The 22607-nt window shown below is 34.0% G+C and overlaps 1 protein-coding gene across 1 annotated transcript in view; it reads left to right on the forward strand.

The window, feature by feature from the left end:
• The first annotated feature begins 8659 nt into the window (after positions 1-8659).
• The window catches only part of LOC118738837 (Ig-like and fibronectin type-III domain-containing protein 2), a 275040-nt gene continuing 261092 nt past the window's right edge, over positions 8660-22607 (forward strand). Inside the window, exon 1 of the mRNA XM_036469845.1 lies at positions 8660-8684. The gene's annotated coding sequence lies outside the window, so the exon portion shown is untranslated. The remainder of the gene's footprint in view (positions 8685-22607) is intronic.

Raw genomic sequence — 22607 nt, forward strand, 5'->3', positions numbered from 1 at the left:
GATCGGAAAAACAAAAATTTTAGCAAAACAACAATACATAACCAAAACAAAGTTTTAATAAAACAACAAGAAAAAACAACGAAGATAAACTAAACAGCGTAAAATAATAGAAAAGTGTGAAAATAATAAAAGTTATAGAAAAAAGGTAAACGCTAGAAAAGTGGCAAACGGAAATTGCTATATCGAAGAGCGGGCGCAGAAAAAGACCACAACAAAACAAAATTGCGGGTAAACATGGCAACAACGATAACAACAAAGAAACATATTGAATAAGAATATTGAAGAGCAAAAGCGGCAAGTGGCAAGTGGCAAGGCAATGAATGTTAGTGGCAAGCGTGGCTGTTAATGTTGTGGCAACAAATACAAATATTGCATTTACATACATACATACGTATTTATTGGTAATAAGAAACTGACTGCAGCAACAACAACTGCGTGCGCTTGCAATTGCAGGTGTGAAACCTACACACCGTTGCCTTCCCTTCACCATTACGATTGCCTTCAACAGCAGCAGCACCACCACCACCACCACGACCACTACCTATTGCCGCCTTTATTCTTGTTTCTATTAAATAAATATGTTTGGCTTGAAGTGTGCGTGTTTGTTTGTATGTGCATGCCTTCGCGTTTATTTATGCTAATTGTGCTATTTGTATTTGTATTAGAATTTGTGTGTGATTTTTTGTGCTTTCTGCTTTGCGCTGCGGGTATTTGTATTTGTTCGGCATTGCGTGGCTATTAAGCTGTTGGTAAACAGTTGATGGCATTGCGAATGCAGGTGTATACTTACATACATATGTATGTAGTATGTTCGTACTTACAATACAGTGCCGGCCAATTGAATAGTGTTCTCTTTTGATTCTTAGTATTGCCAGTTTTCCTTTTGTTTATTTAATATTCATTAATGCTAAAAAATATAGCATATTATATAACAAAACCATCATTTTCAAACTTTATTGAAAATGTATAATTATTCAAGAAATTTTTATCAAAATTTCAAACTAAAAAAAAAAAATTTGATAATTTTTTGAGAATAGAGTTTTATAACCCGTAAAATTTTAGAATAACAAAGTGCAAACATCAAAGTGCTAAAAACTACCGTTGGTTTTTGAGAATCCTTTTTCTGAGGGTTTTGCGGAATTTCTTTCAAATAAAAATAGATTTTGCTCCTACGTTGCATACACAAAAAATTCTAAAATTTAAAAGAAAGTTGAAATTTTAATGAAAATTTGTTGAATTATTAAAAATTTTGTATTAACTTAAAAAATCGAATATATGTACATGGTTTTTGTTATGGCATACGCTTTATTTTTATAAAAAATTATGAATTATAAGTAAACAAAAGTAGAACTGTCAATACTTAGAATCAGAAGAGGGGGCTATTCCAGTAGCTGGCACTGTATGTATGTATGTACTATACACATTCATACGTTAGTTGTTTTAGTTTTGCGCGCGACTTGGCTTAACAACTGACCACTAAACAAAGCGTTCACGCAAGCTCGAGCCAAGCCAAGTCAAATCAAGTCAAGAACTGTGAATACAATAAAAAAAGAACGAAACTTAATTTTTATTCTAAGTTTTCTTGTTGGTTTTATTTTGCGCGTTTTTTCGTGCTAGGTATTGATTGCAGAATTTACTGGTTTACTGTTGCTTGCTGACTTTGAGTTGTTCTTAGACAAGCGTTGGCGTAGCTGGTGTATTAATTTAATGAAGCAATGAAATATATATGTACATGTACATACATATGTGAAAATTTGTAGTGCGGAAATTGCAAAAGTGCAAAGCTTAAATTAAAATTACTAAAAAAATAGATATGAATAACAATTTCATCTTAAGTGAAAAAAAGAAGATAAAGATATAAAAAGTACCACAATTAATTGGAAAGAAATTCAAAAAAAAAAAATTTATCACAAATGTTTTTAATTAAATTTGAAAACAAACATGTCCATTTTCTTACTACCAAATAGAGAACCAAATCTTGAAAAATTTTATGTGGACCAAAGTAAAAAAAAAAATAATAATCTTATTAACAAAACTATATATAATTTTAAAGGGCTTTTTAAAATAATATTAAAAAAAAAAATCGCTTTATAAAGCATTTAAAATCGTTTGGGCTCATTCATAAAAAGACAAATAGGATTATAGAGATCTATAAAGTGAAATTTTCATCACTTAGTATTTTTTATTTTTTATGAATTTGGGTTTAATAGTTCATAAATAACACTGACATTGACAGCACGCAGTCTTTTTCAGCTAATCTGTAAATTATAGCGCTTCAATCACCCTGGTCAATATTATTGACTGAAGCTTCAAAATGTTGCCTGAAACTTGGGCATCGATACTGAGTTGGAAGAAAGCCACACGCGCATTTGGAAAGCGTATGCGGTTCCATGACGCAACCTATGAGGCAGAATATGTGTTTGGGAGTCCTGTTATGCGTTTCAAAGTCCATGTTTTCTATCCGTCAACAGATCTTTTACCGATTGAAGTGCCGCGCTGCATTCAATAATATCAAAATGTCCAACTTGTTTACACCGATTCTTGAGCCACTGTGATATGTGGGTGATCTTCCAGAAACTCGGGCCTGTTTTAATCTACCGAACGCAGAGCTTAAGAATGCTATAATGGTTGCTACTCGAGCACTAAAAACTGCATACCCAAATTATTAAGCAAGGTTCTTACTGACTACTAATAAGATTCATATTTTTGAACTAATTAGGACAAATAATACTTCACCAATAAACTGAATATAGCAAAGAGAGCAATGCATCTTTAGACAAAGAGAAAGAAGCATTTTTCGCACAATTAGTCCTAACCCAGGGTAGCAGGGACAAAATTTGTGTAGTATCGTCAAAGTGACCAGAAAGTGAATACATTCTAGCAAATACGGACAATCAATTGTTGAAAACGAAAGAAAGAGAGCGAATCGATCTTCCCGATTCAAGTGATTAAAGGTGGAAAGGTGGAGGCAAGCTTGAATGATAGGGAAGAATAGGATCGGAAAATTTTAATATACGAAGGGAAAGTTTTAAGATCATTTTCAATCCTATTAATAGAGAATTGGAAATAAGGCCTCCAAATAAAAGCGGTAATTCCAACTTAGAACGAAGAGGAGTTATTGAAATCACTTTAAGAGTATGAGGGTCCAAAAATGTCAAACTGTTTCTTCGAACAAAAATCAAAGCTGAATATGTTTTAGTAAAAATAAAATTTATATGACAAAAATGACTCCATGGTCCTTAATTTCTTAAACAGATTGAAGCACGTTATTGGAGATTATGTAGGACGGTTTACAATATATTTTAACTTTTAGGAAAAGTAATCGGAAAGCATTTTTTTTTTATTAAATGAAAGGCGAGACCACTGACATCAAAGAAACAATGTATCTAATTCCGCTTGAAGATAAAGTGCGTCGGTCGCGTCATGAATAACGGATTTTTTTTAAGTCATCGGCGTAAATTAAAAAGTTGGCGAAAGAAAAACAATAATGGTATTCACCAAAGTGAGCAAGTGGTCTGGCAGTCTGGCGACTGATCAGATCAGCTCAAGCAACGACTTTTGGCAAAGTGCCAGGCTACTTGCATAATTTGGTGAATACCACTAATATCATTAATAAACAAAGCAAACAGTAATGAACCCAAAATGCTTGCGCAATGGGTCCAGAAGAAACGCCATCAATAGTCACCACACAATGCCTATTGTTTTTTTTTTTGTTTGTTTGTCGGAATCAGACACGAAAACAACGCGTACAAATACAGCACCCAGATTCCCCCAGATGCATATTACTTAGGTAGGATTTTGGAAAAACAGAGTGAAAGCCCCAAAAATTCTAGTCGAGAGCTTCGAAATGAGCCTGCAATTGCACTTAGAGACATCGGCAAAGTTCATCTTTATCTCATTAAATAAATAAATAAAAAAATTGGTGGAAAAGAGACTTATGTATAGTTTTCTTTTTATAGCGCTTTTTGTAAACATTACGAAACAGCTTTTTATTTATCACGCTTATATGAACTCGATTTCTTGTCTATTTAGATTTCAGTATTATTTAAAAAAAAAATTAGCTTGTGATTCCGCTTACTGGATCATTGAAGCGTCTTACAAGCAGGGCTGACAACGCCATAATGGAGGCTTATAACCTCCACCACTCCAGGATGGTATATCGACATTTATTGATAGCCAGGCGGAAAAAAAATCTTTAAAATCTAACGGAACAACGTCCAAAGTATCCATAAATTGCAGATAGATTATAAAGGTGCTGGCATCAAAATGCCCCTTGAGTGTTGTTTAGGTCACCGGACACTCCGAAGTCAATTCTGCCCAAAATGCCGGCAAACCTCTAGCCTCCTGCAAACACAGATTAAAGGCTGAACTCATCGAGGAGGTAAATGCCAGGCGGGCTGTGGAAACTACCTGTTATACCATCAGGCAAATTTGGCCAAAAATGTATGTATAGCCGTCTAGAGCTATCACTCGGCTTGGCCGCTCTTATATTAAATTAGTAGTCAGAGTAATCAGCGAATGAGCACGCGCGGCGGAAGGCAGGGCTATCCACACAACGGCTTTTGCCGCAGTTGCAGAGACCAGGATAAGGTGTAGCGCTTCGAACATTCTAAATTTTTTTGTGCTATGTAAAACGCACTCGATGGTCGAACTACTCTAGCCTAGCCTAACCTTGCTTCTGATTCATCTGAACAGGCATAGTATGTAAGTGTACCTTCCTTTCTCAATTTCAATTCTCAATTTCAAATTCAATTTATTTCAAAATTAAATATTAGTATAATAATACCAAGATCTTCTATAGTACAACAAATAAATTCAATACAAAGACATACATTAATAAATATAATTGAATCACATATTCGTAGGTTTTCAGATAACACATAGCAGTTATGATTCAAACAGGTGTCCTTTATGGGCAAGCTTTTGCACATAAAATCAAAATAAGTGTAAAAAGTATTATCAGCCATCGTCGCATGAAAATAATACAAAATGTTGCCTTAAAAAAGGCTACATAGAAACCAGAGAAGGTCCATTGTAACGTGCGATGCGATTTTGGTTATCTCTATGGTGTGGCTACAGGGAACATTTTTATGACGCTAAAGTAAGCTATCAAAAAATGGAGTTAAATTTTTTTTTTTGTTTGCTTAGGGGAACTGAGCCACATATTAGGTAATTATATATGATATAAATAAACCCCGCACTCAGAATTTTTTACACTAAATTTAACCACATTAAAGAACTTAAAATTTTAGGAAAATCAAACAAAAAACTATGTATCTGCAAAACACACACACTGTTTGTTTAATACATAATATTTATATATGTAGCTAAGAATTCCTAAAATTATCAAAATTATTGAAAAAATTAAAAGCATTTTAAAAGATAAAATCACTTTATGACAAATTCGTTAATAACACAGGGCAACACAAATTTTGGTGTGGAAAATGTGAAAACTATTTTGGGTAAACGTTTTTGTGCTGATTACGATTCCGTAAGTATAAAGTTTTCATCAGAAACAGATTTTGGGAAAAACGGGTCACAATGTCCAAAAATCGCGTTATTTGAAATATTTGTAAAGCTCTAGAAAAGAAAGAAAAGGTGATAAAATCTTCTACTTACGCTTAAATTAAACCTAGAAATCTGGACAAATACCATCCTTTACCGTGTGGTCATTTATAGTGATTTATTGAACAATAAAAAATACCGGAAAATTTTGCTATTGAAAAAAATATGATTTGCCAAAATCCGTTTTTGCTGTTAAATAATTGACTATAAGTGACCTTAGGGTCAAGGTGCAGGGATGACATTTTTCGGGATTATAGTCAAGAGCTCAGGCCTTAGTCTAAACCTAAGTGGAGGGTTTTGTTTAATTGCGGTAAGTACTCAAACTTCGCCAAAATCAGTTGACTATAAGTGACCATCAGGTCAAGCTGCAGGGATGTATTTTCAGGGACAAAAGTCCAGAGTTCTACCTTTAATTTCAGCCTAAGTGGACGATTCTATCACCTTTTCTTTCTTTGCTAGAGCTTCTAAAATATTGCAAATAACCCTATTTTTTGACACTTTGACCACGTTTTTTCTCAAAATATGGAGCTGATGGAAACCTTATACTTACGGATTCGAAATCAGCACAAAAAAGTCTATCAAAAACAGTCTTAACATTTCCCACACCAATTTTTTTTCCCCTTTTTGGTTGGCCTGTGTAATTTTTACTTCTATTATTGAATGTAAAAAAATGCAGTTAATTAAAAATGCATATAATCAATTAACTACTGGCATAATAGCGTGAATATAAATGTAAATTAGTGTGTTTCTGCATTTATATATGTATGTATGCGAAAAGACGTAACTAACAATTTTTTTTTGTTTTGTGGGTACCTGTAATTCGATAAAATGCATCTTAATATATATATCAATAAAAAGTTTTTGGATTTTTTTGTTAGGTACGACCTTTTGCATTTCAGGTGACGATATACATATGTATGTATATATGTGTAGGCATTTGTTTTTTCATGTCTCGCATAGTATTTTTTCACTCGATGCAAAGAAAGCTATGAATATTAAATACTACTTAAAAACCTTGCTAACTGAAATAAAATGTAAAATGTTTTATAGAAAAAAATACGAAAAAAAATGTTTAAAATAATTTAAATAGCACTGTGCGGCAGTCAGTAAAAGATAAGCATGCGTTATGACAACTATGAAGGAGGATGAGCTCTTGAATATTGAACCATCTGCCGTTATGTTCCAGTTCTTTTACAGTGTACATATTAAAGTTTTACTAACTTGGTCTTAAGTTGATCTAATATATTTGAAAAATCTCATATAAGACTACATTTACTAATATTCTTTTATTTAAGGGTAAAATTTAATGGCGCACATTTTTGCAGAACATTTAACCCACTATTTCTCATCCACGTGGGTTGTTTTGAACCTTGTTTGGGCAACAAACTTCAGTTGTTTTAAACTATGGAAAATTTGTCTTATTTATTTGATACCCCTATTATTATCAACATTGCTCTGAAGTTTTTCAAATACTATTTGCGAAATTTCAAAGTATTTTTAAACAACCTGACGTCAGAGAAAAAACTATAAAGGCAGATTTATTATATTTGGTCTACTTTCACGAGTGGACGTATATGTCGATTTTTCGAGTGTGTAAAATTGACTGTAGCACAGTGTTATCATACTCAATTTCGGCCTTGCATACATATGAATTAATCCATTTCAAATCGAAAAATGGTTCCAAATTTCACAATTTCCCGGTTTTGCAAGTTAATATTTTGAATATACCAAAAACTATTATAGATAGAAAAATGCTTGGGATCTCAAAAATTTAGAATTTTAAAATGTAAAAGCAAAAACTTATATAAATTTTTGGCATCTTTTATATAACGCCTCTATACGAATTTTTAGACTTTGCAAACAATTTTTTTTTTGCCAACTCAAAATTGGAAATTCGAATTAAATTAACAGTGTTTAACCTCACTGTATTTAGAGTTTGCAAACAAATGTTTTTGCAAAGTTCAAAATTTATATATTAAAAAAAAACACCTTTAAAATTTCAGGAACTTTTAAAAGTTATTGTATAAAAAAATTCAGCAAAACATTTTTAAAAGTTTCTGCTCCTACGATTTTTTAATTTCAAAATTCTGTAAACTTTTATATATATCTTTTTATTATAGCTCCAAATATCACCTTTAAAACGAGACCAGAACTTGTAACTAAAATAGTTTTTGCGATATTCAAAAATTAAACTCACAAAATCCCGGAAATTGCGAGGTTTAGAAGTGGCATAACTTTCGAAAAAAATTGTTTTTCTTTTGACTGAATTTTTTGTTATGTACTAAAGAAAATTCATCCAAATAAAAAACGGGTGTTTCAAACCATTGAACGACTTGACATACCCATGTACATACATACATATGTATACACATTTACAGATATTCACAAACATTTCTTTTTTCAGCTTTAAATTATATAGTTGCAAATTTTTTTGTTCCACAATAAAGTTTTTTGAACCACTATTTTATTTTCTTTCCTTGTATGTTTTGCACGCTTGATTGCCTCCGAATGGCGTAAGCCAGCTAATATTTTATTACCCCTCTGAGGGCAATATTTTTCGCCAAATTAACACAGTTTTTATTGCTAATGCGTTAATTTGTGAATTTTTTCTTCTACAAAAACAGTAACCAGTGATCAAGGCGATCCATTAAACTGTAATAAGTAAAAAAAAAATAAAATAGAAAAATTAAGTGAACCCAAAAATTTACTAAAAAGAAGCGGTACAAACGTAGCAGACGCAAAAATAAGTGAAAAACTAATAAAGCTGTCGGAAGTGAGGCAACAAATTTGGTGTTATCAAGCAACCAACAAACAAAATATACAAATATAAAAAAGTATTAAAAAATAATTTTCAAACAATATACTCGGCGCTCTTTTCGCTTTGCAATATTAATTTTTGGAGCAAATTTGCCAAGGTTTTATGATAGCTTAGCTGGCCACCAATCAGCCACAAAAGCAAAAAATAAAGAAGACAAAAAAAAACAATAAATAAACACGAACAAATTACAACACTAATAACGGGGATTACAACAGCAGCAGCAGCAGCGCCAACACCAAAAGCCATAGCAGCAACAATTGTAACAACAAAAACGGCTGCAACACTAACCTGCAACATTTGGGTATGTTATAAATACTCGTATACATAAATATTTTCCATTACGCACAATTGCATTAATTTGGGTAAATTTTTTGTTTTCCAAACCCAACAGCAAAATGCACTAATAATACTGAGTTTATTATTCTTCAGTGAGTGGTTGGTCACTGTAGGGTTAAAGTTTTGATTAAAAAAAAGCATTTTACTTCCGCCATATTTTAAACTTTTGTGCACTTTTGACTAATACAAATGCTTACCTCTTCCAGGCTAGTACGTAGACTAGTCCGGAATATAACAGATTACAACTTAATTATACTAGTAACATTATCTAGTAGCAATGCAATTAAAAAAAGTAGCTACATTTTAATATACATATTATTATTTTTTTCCACTTTTGACTAGTTAAATTTTTACCTAGAAAATGTTTAATTTCAGTACTTGGTTTTTAGAAATATTCAATGAATTTTTGTCAAAATTTTGAACTTTTTAATCTGAACTCTTGGATATGCAGTTACATGCCTCCTGAAATTTTAGTAAAATAAATGCAAGTTTTAAACCGCGTTTGTTTTCATAACAGAAGTGCATATATAAAAAGTGGCGTTGCTTTTTAAAATTTTTTTTTTGTGCAAACGGTCTTGCGCATTTTCTTCAAATTAATCTTTATATGGAAAAAAAGACATCATCAAAAACGTATCAAAACTCCACGCAACTTTTAGCCGCGGCAAACTTGCAATTTTTTATTAAATTACTAAATTTTCATGAGCCATGTAACTGCATATCCAAAAATTTAGATTAAAAAGTTTTTATGGAAGTTATTGTATTTTTCTAGAGTTTGTTTTAAGTTTGAAAGTTTGATTTAGTTTTATGGGTTTGGCTAAAGCATAAAAAATATTTTTCTAAAAAGTAACAAAAAAATTCACTTGAAAAACATTGTAAATATTTAAAATAAAATCACCATGCACTCAGTTTTGATCGCCAGTGTAACTTTGTTTTGTTCAAATGATATTGAATTTTTATTTATGAAGTTGTTCCATAAGCAGATAAATAAAATTTTTGTTGAATACATTTAGTTTTATTTGTACCCCCTTTTCTTTCTCAGTTGTACCACAAGTCCCCCAATCTGTTCTCATTTGTACCCCCTTTGGCGTTTAAGGTCTGGCAACCCTGGTATATTAATTTTGTTCACATAACGGTTGTTTGTAACAGCCAAAACGAATCGAGATAGATATAAACAAATGTATACATAAATGCTCAGAATGAATAGAGAAATCGATTAAGCCATGTCTGTCTGTCCGTCCGTCTGTCCGTCTGTCCGTCCGTCCGTGTACACGATAACTCGAACAAAAATTGAGATATCTCAACGAAATTTGGTATGTAGGTTTCCGTTAATCCAAGGTAAGTTGGTATTGAAAATGGACGAAATCGGACTGTAACCATGCCCACTTCCCATATAACGATAATTTCCAGAAATACGAAAACTGCGATATTTTAGTAACTACTGAAGATTATTCACTCAAAATTGTTATTTACAATAATTTTTAGACGAAAAATGAGAATATTATAAATTTTTGGAAAATGAGCGTAGCCACGCCCACTTATGGTTACAAGTGTATATCTTGGTAACCGCTGCACCAATTTCTTCCAAACCACAGTTGTTGGCCTTTGTATAGCATACTAAATGGCCGAAAATTTAAAAAGTCGGACAATAACCACGTCCACATCCCATATAACGGTAATTTAGAGAAGTACAAAATCTTCGATAAATCAGTAGATATTAAAGCTAATTTATTCAAATTTGATGCTTGCGACAATTCTTTACCAAGAAATACGTTTATGGTAAAATTTTGATCACATTTTGATTATGATCACATATATGTATCTCGGTAACCGTTCCACCAATTTGTACCAAACTCGGTATTTTTATTGTGCTTGCCACGCTAAGGACGCTAATTTACTCAAAATTGATACACCCCGGCTTACCATCTAGCGGTAGCTTTCGAAAAGGTGAAAAAACATATATTTTATACTTGCGTCGGGTATTTAATGTTCGGTTCCACCCGAACTTAGACTTTCTTACTTGTTGTTTTTGCGTTTGAGAGTGCAATGAGGCGAACGCATCCACATCAGAGAAGAGTCAGGTGAAGTATCTTGTAGCACAACAAGACGAGTTCAAATTTTCAGCGAGTCCACCACACGCAGACCAACTAGTTTAACAGGTGCAATATTATAAATTATGTAGAATAATACTAGGAACCAACTAGCTACTTTTGGACTAGATCGCGTTAGAAAAAAAGTTAGTGCGCCTGGGCCACACTGGAGAAGTGAAACTTACGTTACTTATCTATTTTGTCTCATAACCAATGTATGTACATACATATGTACATTACATAGTACATACATATGTACATCTGCTTTTGCTTAAGGTTATATTTTTTGTCTTTTTCCTATCTAGATCCCTACCTATACCCCTGTTCATTCTAATTACATTTATGTTATTCTGTATTCGATAGTAACATCCAACAAAATATCAATAACAAAACCGATAAAAACATCTATAACAAAATCGATGACAAATTCGATAAAAATTTCGATAGCAAAATCGATAACAATATTGGTAGCCAAATCGACTAGGAAATCGATAAAAGTATCGATATAAATATCGATAGCAAAATCGATAAATATCGACAACAAAATCGATAAATAATCGATAACAAAATCTATAAATAATCCATGACAAATCGATAAATAATAACAAAATCTATAAAATATCGATAACAAAATCGATGACATATTCGATAAAAATAAAATAGTATTGGCAGCAAAATGGATTAGAAAATCGATAGAAATATCGATAACAAAAACGGTAAAAATATCGATAGCAAAATCGATTGGAAAATCGATAAAAATGTCGATAACAAAATCGATAAATAATCGATAACAAAATCGTTAACAAAATCGGTAAAAAAATCGATAACGAAATCAATAACAAAATCGATGACCAATTCGTAAAAATTTCGATAGCAAAAGCGATAATAATATTGGTAGCAAAATCGATTAGAAAAATATCGATAAGAAAAACGATAAAAATATCGAAAACAAAACCGATTAATAATTGATAACAAAAATCGATTAGAAAAACGTTAACAAAATCGATAAAAATATCGATACATTCAAGAAGCACTTATTTCCGTCCCAACCATTTCCGTTGCATCATTTGCGTGTGCAATTTCCGTTGAATTTTCCAATTCACTCCCAACCAACCAACCGCCGCTAAAGAAGTTCCACTTCAAAAATTAATAATAATTTTATACTTTACTTATTGTTTTATTGAAAATCGGCCTTATCCTGAATTGCACCCGAAACAAATTCATCCAAAATTTTTTTATCCGCCCGTAGTTAATACACACACGCAAAAAGTGAATGATTTCGGGGGAAAGTTATTCTCATAAAAAAGTCATAAGGCTGAAAAAGTCAAATTTTTAAGGAAGTAACATATTGGTCGCTTTATAACTAGTTATTTGCCCATACTACCTACCAGGCCATCCACCATTGTCTGTAATAGCATTTAAATACAGTCGAGACTGAATCGTATTTCCAGAGTTAACATAACTATAAATTTTATAACTTTTCTAGGTTATACTCACTTAAAACAAAAGTATTTTGAAAATTTTAAAGAGACTTCAATTTAAGTTTGTATTTAACTGCATACATATCTAGAGTTATACCTACGGTGACCATAAATATATTTTGAAAATGCAGGACTTTTTTCAAAAAATTTACCTACATATGATTGCGTAGTATAAAAATTACAAAAATATACTACATATATACATTCCTCGTCGTTTGAATAGCGCACCCCTTTTTTGATTTTCTACCATACAAAGTATGCTTGACAAAAGTTTTATATGGAAGAAAATGCGCAACACCGTCAACCAAAAAAATTGTCGCCCCTATGTTTATTTTTTTTTTAAATTTTCAAAAACTTTTTAAATGGGATGTAGACGTAGAATATGCTATATTTTTATAAAAAGTTAATGAATATTAAACAAACAAAAGGAAAACTGTACCTACTAAGTATTAAAAGGATGCGCTATTCAAACTCCAATTCCAATTTTAAACTTTAAACATAAATCACATTTGCTTCATTGGTATTAATTTTTTATTAATGAATATTTACAAAATTATAGTAAGGCATATTACATATTACTTTACACGAAATATAAACCTCTATATAGCAAATTTTTTAGGCAAACTTTGGGTCGTTGAACACGAAAAAATACCCATGGTTTCAAAGAAGTGTTTTCGAGATTTGTTCGAAAAACGTATTTCTGGTACTTTTTCAGTTATTCCTCAATATCTCATGAAACGACAGCAAAGTAATATATTTTTGTAAGAGGACTGTACGTCGCTTATGTTGATTGTATAATTTTTTCATGAGATATTGACGAATAGGTCCGAAATGTACCAAAAACACGTTTTTCGAAAAAAATTACGAAAACGCTTGTTTGAAAAGAAAATTGGCTTGGAAAATATTTTTTTTCTTAAGCAATTACCACTTGTAGAACAGTGTTATCGGTATATTTGATGCTGGTTTTCAATTTCTCGTCATCCATTGTCCATAACCGTACAATAGTTAGAACGCATTGGCTAGTTGAGCCTTCAAAACCAGCTTACCCTTATGTAGTTATCAATTAGTTATCGACACTGCTTTTATTTCGATTAGGAAAAGTTAATTTTAAAATATCGAAGAAAATGCGGGACAAAGGCAGGACACTTGGAAAAAATCAGTACATTTTGGGGGTTTTCTGTTTTGAAAAACTACGCAGGTCAGTCCTTTAAATAACAGTACGGTCCTGCAAAAAACAGAACGGATGGTCACCGTAGTTATACCACTTGCAGAAGACTCGTAGTTCAGAATTTTTTATTATTTCTCTTATTTAACTTTTCTCTACTTAGTTTGTTTATTCATCACACGCTTACACATTTTATCGCCATTATTATTTATGCTATTTCATTTGCCACACAATAACGACTATCATAGAAAACATAAACAACAATAGCAACAGTATGTATATATTTAGCATAACATTGTGAAAAAATGTGATTGATTTCGTCTACTTGTTGACTTATGAATTATTAATTACTCTGCTGCGAATGTTTTATTGTTTCTTTTATTTGTTTTCCCTCCATTTGATTCAATTGTTTAGAGCTATTTTTTAATTAATTTTTTTTATATGTAGTTGCTCTTTTCAGTTCACATTGCTAACTATTTGGTTTTTTATTGCATTTTGTTTGTTTGCTTGGCTTGCGAAAAATGTTTGCGCAAAAAGCGAAGTGTGGTGAGAGTAGTTGGTAGATATAGTGCTTTTTCTTTGCTTACTACACTTACACTTAAAAGTTACTACACACATTTCTTTGGCTTTGGTGGGCACACAATTTTTTTGATTAGAAGCGATGAAGAGATTTGGAAAGTTTCAATTAATGGGGTGGTTCGGTCGAAAATGTTTAATTTTGTCAAATGGCATAACTTTCACTAATCAAATAAAGTGCTTATCACAATTATTCTATAAAAATATACTTAGTTTATTATTTAACACGATTTTTTTTTAACGAAGAAAATGAGCACTGATGACAGTGAAATTCGACTGTTGTGAAATGGCAGGGTTTTATTACTCCAAGTACAATATCGCTCTTACCCAATTCAACAGAAAGTGACCGTGAAAGTCCATTTGAAACCGTTGCAGCGGTAGTCGAAGTTTGAAGAGAGACTTTTTTACGCTATGCCCTTTGAATATTTTTATCTTATTTGTCTCGGTTGGTATTCATAATACTCAAAACGATCATCACTCTTCTTTCAATTTGCGCAAGGGGTAGATATTTTCATTGCCGTTTGATCAAAATTTTCAGTTATAGAGCACAGACTTTCTTCCTTTGTATTTACGGCCGCTGTGGTGTAGTGGTAAGCAGTGCGCGCTTCCACTCCGCAACGCCTGGGTTCAAACCCTGGTCAAAGCAACATCGCAAAAAATATAGAAAAAAGGTTTTTTCTTAACAGCGGTTGTCCCTCGGCAGGCAATGGCAAACCTCCGAGTGTATTTCGCCATGAAAAACAGCTTCTCATAAAAATACAATCGCTGTTCGGAGTCGGCGTAAAACTGTAGGTCCCTCCGCTTTGTGTGACAACATCAAGGCGCACGCCACAAATCGGAGGAGAAGCTCGGCCAAACACTAACATATGTGTAAGCGCCAATCTAAAAAAAAAAAAAAAATTACTGCCAATTCAGAGTTCCAACTGGACTCGCAGTGCCTATTTATGGCACCCTCTGAGAACGTTCCACCTGTGAGCAGAGGTGGAAAAAAACATGACCGCTCGAACATTATTAACCCAGGGAACGAATATTAATTGTTGTTTCAAGTCTCCTATATATATTTTTTAATTATCTTGTCGATCTCTTTTCTTCGTTTTGGGGGTAACTCATATGTAATTGTTTTCAACTACATAGTTTTTAATATGTAAAATTCATTATCAGGAGCAGCAGAATCGATTTTTTTGAAGACTGCTACTTTCCTTGCAATTTGCCCTACAAAATGTAATACAAACAAATAAAAATCAAAAAATCGGGTTTGACAAGTCTTAATTTCATAAGCTTTCATTGGAAAATGTTCAAAATAGTTCAGAATTGTAGGCTGTAGACCCTTTTGAAACTCAATTTCTGTATGCGGTATTTCGGTATTCTCCCGAGGCACTCAATGGCCTGCACCAATATTCTGCTCGGAAGAAGCAATAAAACGTCTCAGGGGACTCACTACCACAGTACCTCACTTCATTGCATTCTTAGTTTTTTACCTATCCTTTTAAGGGCCAGTCATATGCAGTCAACGAAGCCACCAAAATTTCCTTACCCGGTGAGTACACGTCAAAATTGTCCTATCTTACCAGCTCATGGGCCATGCAGATTTCTACGATATCAATGCGGCCTGGAATTCATATGAACTTGTGACAATCAAGTTGAGATCAGTAATTGTCAGAACATTTTTGTTTGTATCGTCAACAAACCAAGCTCCTTAATTGCCGCCTGTTCAACGAAATATACATATGTATGCATGTGTGCATTTCCTTCGGGCTTCAATCGGCAGCTTTTTTTATAATAGTTACCCTGCAGTGAACCAAAAGCCTTCACATCGTTTATTGCAGAGTTCCTCACAGAATACACATCGACGGTATTTTTCTTTCAACTGCATAAACTTCGATCTTGCAGTTGCAGTATTTCAATAAGTTCCCAAATAAATTTTTTTTGCGATTAAGTTAAGGGTAGTTTAAGGTGCCAATTTACTAGAAGCTTAGTCAAAAGATGTTCCCCAGTGAAATAAGTGTTTTTATTTGCACCATCAAATAATAGATCAGACTAGCCTACAAGTGTACCAAATATATTCTACGAACTGATCGCGACAAAACCAAAAAAATAAATTTTATTATTTTTTTAATTCAAGGTCAAACTTTCAAAAGTCACTTAGCTACTTTCTTTGAAAGACTTTAATTATGAATCGTATATGTTAACTGAAATTGCACTTAAAGTGCTTCCATGGCTGAAAAACATCCATCGTTGTGAATATTCGACAATTTAGTGCGAAAATAGATTGAAAATTTCTTAAAATCGCACACATGCGCAAGCACAGTAATAATAGTCAGTTGTACAAATTACAAAAACAGAAAAATTCAACAGAAATCCAAAATCCAACATACAATGGCAGCCACATGGAAGGCAAATATTTGCAAACGAAAGCAACAATCAACAAATTAGAAATCGACTTAAAAGAACAGAATGGTCAATGCAAAGCAATGGCAGCCAAGTAAGCGGAGGTAGGTAAGGTTGGTAGCAGTGGTTCTTTTATTCTTTTAAGCTGACTGCAGAGACACAGAAGGCAGCGAGGAAAGAAGGTCACCATCCAGACTTGCTTGCCTTTTTGCCTCTCTACTCATATTCTACGCGTACAACTTGCTTACTTATTTCCATGTATGTACATGTATATTGTACATACATATGTTTATAGCATTCGTATTTGTTTGCACCATTTTTAGTTGCTTTTGTTGCAATCTATTACAAAATGAACTTACCGAACTGACAGAAGGTCGACAAGTCGGTCAATTTAACAATCAAAGAACTGTACTATGAATAAGTAACTAGTGCTACCTGTCAGCTGAGTGTGCTCAAGGTTAGTTGATGGGGTGCCTGAAGGGAGAGTTGTGGTGGAAAATACAGAATCGGGCGTAATATGCGGAATATGAACATACAAGGTGATGCAATAAGACCGCAAATTTTCTTTTACATATACATAGATAAAACATAACGAAACTTGTCGAAATGATTTTTTTATTTCCATAATGTTTTTTAGTCTATGTTGTTTCATGCGACGTGTGGCAAGTGGCACCATACTGTTGAGGCCACATATTGTCCAAGTCGATGTTATCTGGTTCCTGCCATTTACCAATTGTTATCATGTCATGATATCATTCATATTTCACCGTAACAGCGTTACCGGTATCATTTTCGCAGAAATACGGACCAATATATATAAAATCCGCTGAATGGTGCTGTAGGAAATGTTCAATTGCTGTGCCCGGCGACGAATTGAGTTCGCAGCAGCCTGGCCCACACATTGTTCTACAGCAGCAATATTTTCGGCCGAATGGCCTGTAGGAAGACGTAGGGAGGTGTTGCCAAGTTTTGCGTTGGCCCAGTTTCTTCGAATTTTTGCACCAAATGACTGATTATTGACCCGGTTGGCCTGACAGTATGACAATTTTCATAGATCACTTTCACACGTTGTTCAACTGAGTATCGCTCCATGACTAAGTTTGCCAAAGCCTGTATTGCCTACGGACTGAAAAAATAATAAATAAAAAACATTAATATATCAAAAAGAATTGCTGTCAAAGATCTCTCATCACTTATGAATCACCCTATAGAACGTTAGCAGACATTCGACAAAACCTGACTGCAAGTTCAGACAATATCAGTTTGCAGCATTTCGAAAAGAAACAAATACATATCTCTACTCGCATATGCATTTGTATGCTTCTGTAGACTATCTGACGTGTGGCAATTCGTCGTTGTGCATTTAAACTTTACATTTCTTGTTGCAGTCGCTCTGTTGGAAAATCCAAAATCAGTGTTTTAGAAAGAATTAAAACCCAATTTCAGTACATTTCTAATATTTTCCATAAGTGAAGTGCCTTTTAAGTATTGCGTAGTTTTTTCGATTTCCATAGCGTTACACAATTTGATCCCGCAGATGTCGAACTCAGAAAAGTTTAGATCTCATTGTTGGCATTGAATATTATTTTACCCCTTCTAAGCCTGAAAAAGAAACCGTTCATTATAAGCGCTCAAGTATATATATCCAGGTGGGTCACTAATCCAGCAATTAGCTAAGCTAATCGCGATTTTCCATAGAAGATTTCAATTCTTAATTGCTCGATTAGTGCTTAAATGAGTGCTAATGAATGAATTTTTTCATACAGCCCTGCTGGGTATATTTAATTTTGACTTTGTGATATGTTTATTGAACAAATAACAATCAGCTGTTTGTTTCTGTTCCTCTGTTAAAGCTGATAATCCACCGGGGATGAAAAATTTAAGTTTCAAATTGTGCCTAATCTGCGAAAAAATTTTACCTCAGAGTAGATAAATGGAGGATAACCTTTACTTTCGATACCATATCAATTTCAAGACTCACATTAAATTTGGCTATAAAAAGAAGCAGTTGAAGACAAAACTATATTTTCGAAAAGGTGAATCACTTTCCTCCGCGATCTTCGATCTGACGTTTTAAAAATAAATATATACTTTGACCACTTTGACTTTTATGCTCTCCTTTGCTTTTTGTGGTAAGAAGGAAAAGCCACTTAAAAAGCAGAACGTCACACTCGAAGCCAGGCAGATACTTACAAAAGATACAAAGGAAGGGCTCGGCAATCTCGCCGTCTTTGCCGGATATCCAGTTCATTCATAACGCGGTTTCTTTGGGCGTATTTGTTTCGCCATAGAGGTTCATTTTATCATCGATTTTTCTTAAACTGCCCTTTTGACAAGCGGCGAAAATCTCTTTTGTTCATTTTGACTTTGTTCTTTTCTCATACATCAGAAAATCTTTTTGGACAGCACTTGTTTCGCTCGCACGGCGTACGCACAGGACTCCAACAAAACAAGTAAATTTTTTTGAGATTGGGGTAGGTTATTTTTTCTTACTGCTACCGAAGATCTGTGGAATGAGGTGTACAGGAGGCACTGTTAGAAAAAAGGAGAGAGTCCCCTTAATTGAAAACCATCCAATGGACATGGAAGCACTTAACATCTTGATTTTGTAGGGGAATGATTAACCCTCTAGTAAACCAATTTTTTTATGAGTTGAAAAATTCAGGAATGGGTTATTTTAGCACGAGAAATCCAAAACTGATGTCCATTTCGATCTGTGACAGTAACTTTTTCCTACAGGGGAGAAAAACCAAGACCGTCTGGAGACGGGCTCGCCGATATACTTACACATATTTTCAGCTTTCTCTTACACCTACGAACCGGCAATCCCGTCTGCAGACGGTCAAAAATGCAAACTGGGTTTTTATATGTCGGCAATCCGGTCTGTAAACGGTCTGTGAAAGCAATTTTCTCCATTTCGGATAGTCACACAATTATAAAACTTATATCAAAATACTGTGCTTTTAACTCCAAAACCAACTGAATTTTTTTGTATCAAAAAATTTTCAAAAGAAAAAATTTCTTTAATTTCGAAATTATTAAAAAGCAAGAAATAATTAATTTTAAGCGTGTTTTCAAAATCTGTAATTAAACTGCCGATTAAAATAAAACGGATTGACATAACCGATTAAAATTTACTTCGCCGTAAGGGTACGGTTTTTGTCTAAAGATCGTGCCTTACGAATATAGAAAAAAATTATTATAGGTGCACTAAAAAGGTGTTTAGTTAACGACCGTCTGGAGGCGGTTCTGCCTACTAGAGGGTTAATAGATCCCGCTTTTGGCCTAGTACCGTATACCTACTTAAGAAGCCATTTTGGGAAGACTCAACTTGTACCGTTTCCTCAGGATTCGACTTTCGCTAGAGGGGTTTTGTTTTACCGGAGAAAGGATTACTCAAGAGTAGTTTGAGATCTTTCGGTGTCATCGATGCCATTACGAATAGTTGGGACTTCAGCACCAGAAGCTAAAATTTTGGGTTGTTTCATTTTCATTTTACCAGATTCTTTTACCACTTACTCAGATAAGATCTATTACTCACCAGAAAATAAGGGAAGAAAAAAGAAATGATCGACTAAAACAGGCCCATGCCGCTGCAAGTTCATCGGTGCTTCCGGAGCAGTGGCGGTATCCCACGTAGGCTCCGTTAGAATATAGTCAGAAAACACCTCGATTGACGAACTTGCGACGTGAAATGGCAAAGCTCAACATACCTGACCTACGGGTGAAGATCGATAGAGTTCATCGAATTTATGTGCATACCTAGATCCCTTCAAAATTGAGGAGAATAGTACACAGCTTCAGTTTGAGCAAGGAGAATCACTGCCTTTTGTTAAATGGGCAGCCGGGTGTAAATATAAATATGTATTTCAGCAAATGGATTTTGTTTTACTAAGTATTTTAAGTATTCATATATGATTGAATACAAAACATGCAAAAGATTAATGTTATATACCTGCAGGGTATTTACCCCCACTTCAGCGCCTAATGGCACCGATGGCGCCTGTGGCAGTAGCCGTTGTTGTCGATGACGGTGCAGTAGTACCCAGGCTTCGCTTTAAATTGGCTCACAAAGAATCATTTTAAATTTTCATATTTTTACTCTGCACTTACAAAATTATACTTAGTTGTTATTTCATTCTCATAATTTCAAGCATGAAAGCTGTTGCAGTAATATTTATTATTTGATAATGTGTGCGCGTGTTTAGCTCGTTTCGCAAAAGTTGAGAGTTTTGCCCACTTTATGTAGACTTTAGTAACTACATACATACATACATACATACATGCTAGACATTTTGTTATTATTATTGTTGTTGGTCCACTTACTGTAGCTACTGCTAGTTGCTGCTATTTTCATTATTATAAATACAAGTGCATACATACATACGTTCAGAAAAATTTGCCTACCTACATACATACATATATAGCATATAAATATTCACATTACTTGCATCTAACGTCTAGTGTCGAGCTGAGCTCTTTTTTGTGTTTGCTAGTTTTCTTCTTCTTCTACTTCTTACATATACACAAATGAGTATACAATGCTATCTGGGCAATAACAATCAAAATTACAACAATAGCCATAAAAGTTTGCTGCTTTGGCAAATTATTTTATTTGTCTGCAACTGGTGGCAGTGCCCGATAAGGCAACAGCAGCCAACGCGACCGTCGCACAATGGGGCACGTACCCTGAAAAAATGCGGAGATTAAAAAAAAAAAAATTGATTTCAAGATAATTTGCCCATATTGCTTAATTGGTATACTGACCAAGGTACTGTTAGACAATATTTAATAATAATAATACATAATATTTTGGCGTTTACACATTTGCTAAGTGTTTGGCCGAGCTTCTCCTCCAATTTGCGGTATGCGTGTTGATATTCTTACATAAATGGAGGGTCCTACAGTTTTAAGCCGCCTCTGATCGGAAAATCGATTTTATGAGAATCTTTTTCAGGGCACAAATATATTCTGAGGTTTGCCATTGCCTGCCTAGGTGCGATGTCTAAGTAGTACAGTATGTATTTAAATGACCCACAAAAACACAGCTCCTTTAAACAGTGCAGTAAGCTTGCTTCTTGCGGACTGAGCTATTTAATATTAGAGATTTTAGTGCTATTTTTAAATAATTTTGCGATTCATAGGCCATAGGCACATTCTCTAATTATAAAGAGTCAAGAGCTGTAAAGTTTTGAGTACTTTTCTGTGATTTAGTAACTAACAATAAGAGCCATTCGTCGTTCGTATTCGTCCACAGTATTATGGATAACATAAAGGGACATAGCAAATTAATTATATAAATATTAACATCTTTCTCATGCAGCTAAAAACAATTTTTTTCTTATGCCCTTCTTCGGGGTTATATAGAGATAAATTGAAGATGTATGCACCACAATCTAGTAGATCTGTTACGCCCATAGGGTCCAGGAGAGCCTTTGGAGGTAAGGAGTGTAAGTGTTATCTCTCAGGCCAGTTAGAGCCCATGCTGTTCATTCTTCTCTTCACTATAGCCGATATGGTGTCTCCTTAGTTAGATCACAGCAAAGACAGAGATGGGCCAACCAGATTCCCAGCTTGTGCAGATGTCCTCTTAGTCTGCAGTGTCCAGTGAGGATGTCTGTAATGACCATTTGAACCATTTGTTTGGGGCGGTTAATTAAAAGTTTTTTTGTTTTGCGTTTGCACTCTGCTTGAATAATATTCGAAATTCTGCCCACGGGCATGGATAGCCTCATTCTGGGACCATAAATCCCTGCCCAATGCCTTCTGGTGTTTTGGTGCCGTTTTTATACCATTGTATGGTGCGGGACTGCACATGTCCCTCCATGATAGAGTTACTTCAGGTCACCTTGCTGCTGAGCTCTGACTTGAATTTATTTTCGAAAACAATTACATTGTTTATATTATCTCTGTGGAAAAGAAATAGTTGAAGCTGGGATCGTAGATTCTAGATATTATTATTACATATTATATATAGATATTGGCTGAGCCCTATCCATAATCATATTTTGCAAAGATTAGGTGAAGTGCGATTGGTGCCTGTTCTATGGTGTGGTACAGTGGCTAGAGTTCAAGAACTATCCCGAGTGCTATCGTCGGGTATGTGCGCTGTAGTTTGATGGCTAAGGCGGTTCTTGAAATCCAAGCCATTGCATTATAGGTCACCATTGATCTTTCTATCATACTGTGCA

The sequence above is a fragment of the Rhagoletis pomonella genome, unplaced genomic scaffold, assembly GCF_013731165.1.
Source record: "Rhagoletis pomonella isolate Grant_MI unplaced genomic scaffold, Rhpom_1.0 Rhpom_scaffold_00005, whole genome shotgun sequence".
Lineage (NCBI taxonomy): Eukaryota > Metazoa > Arthropoda > Insecta > Diptera > Tephritidae > Rhagoletis > Rhagoletis pomonella.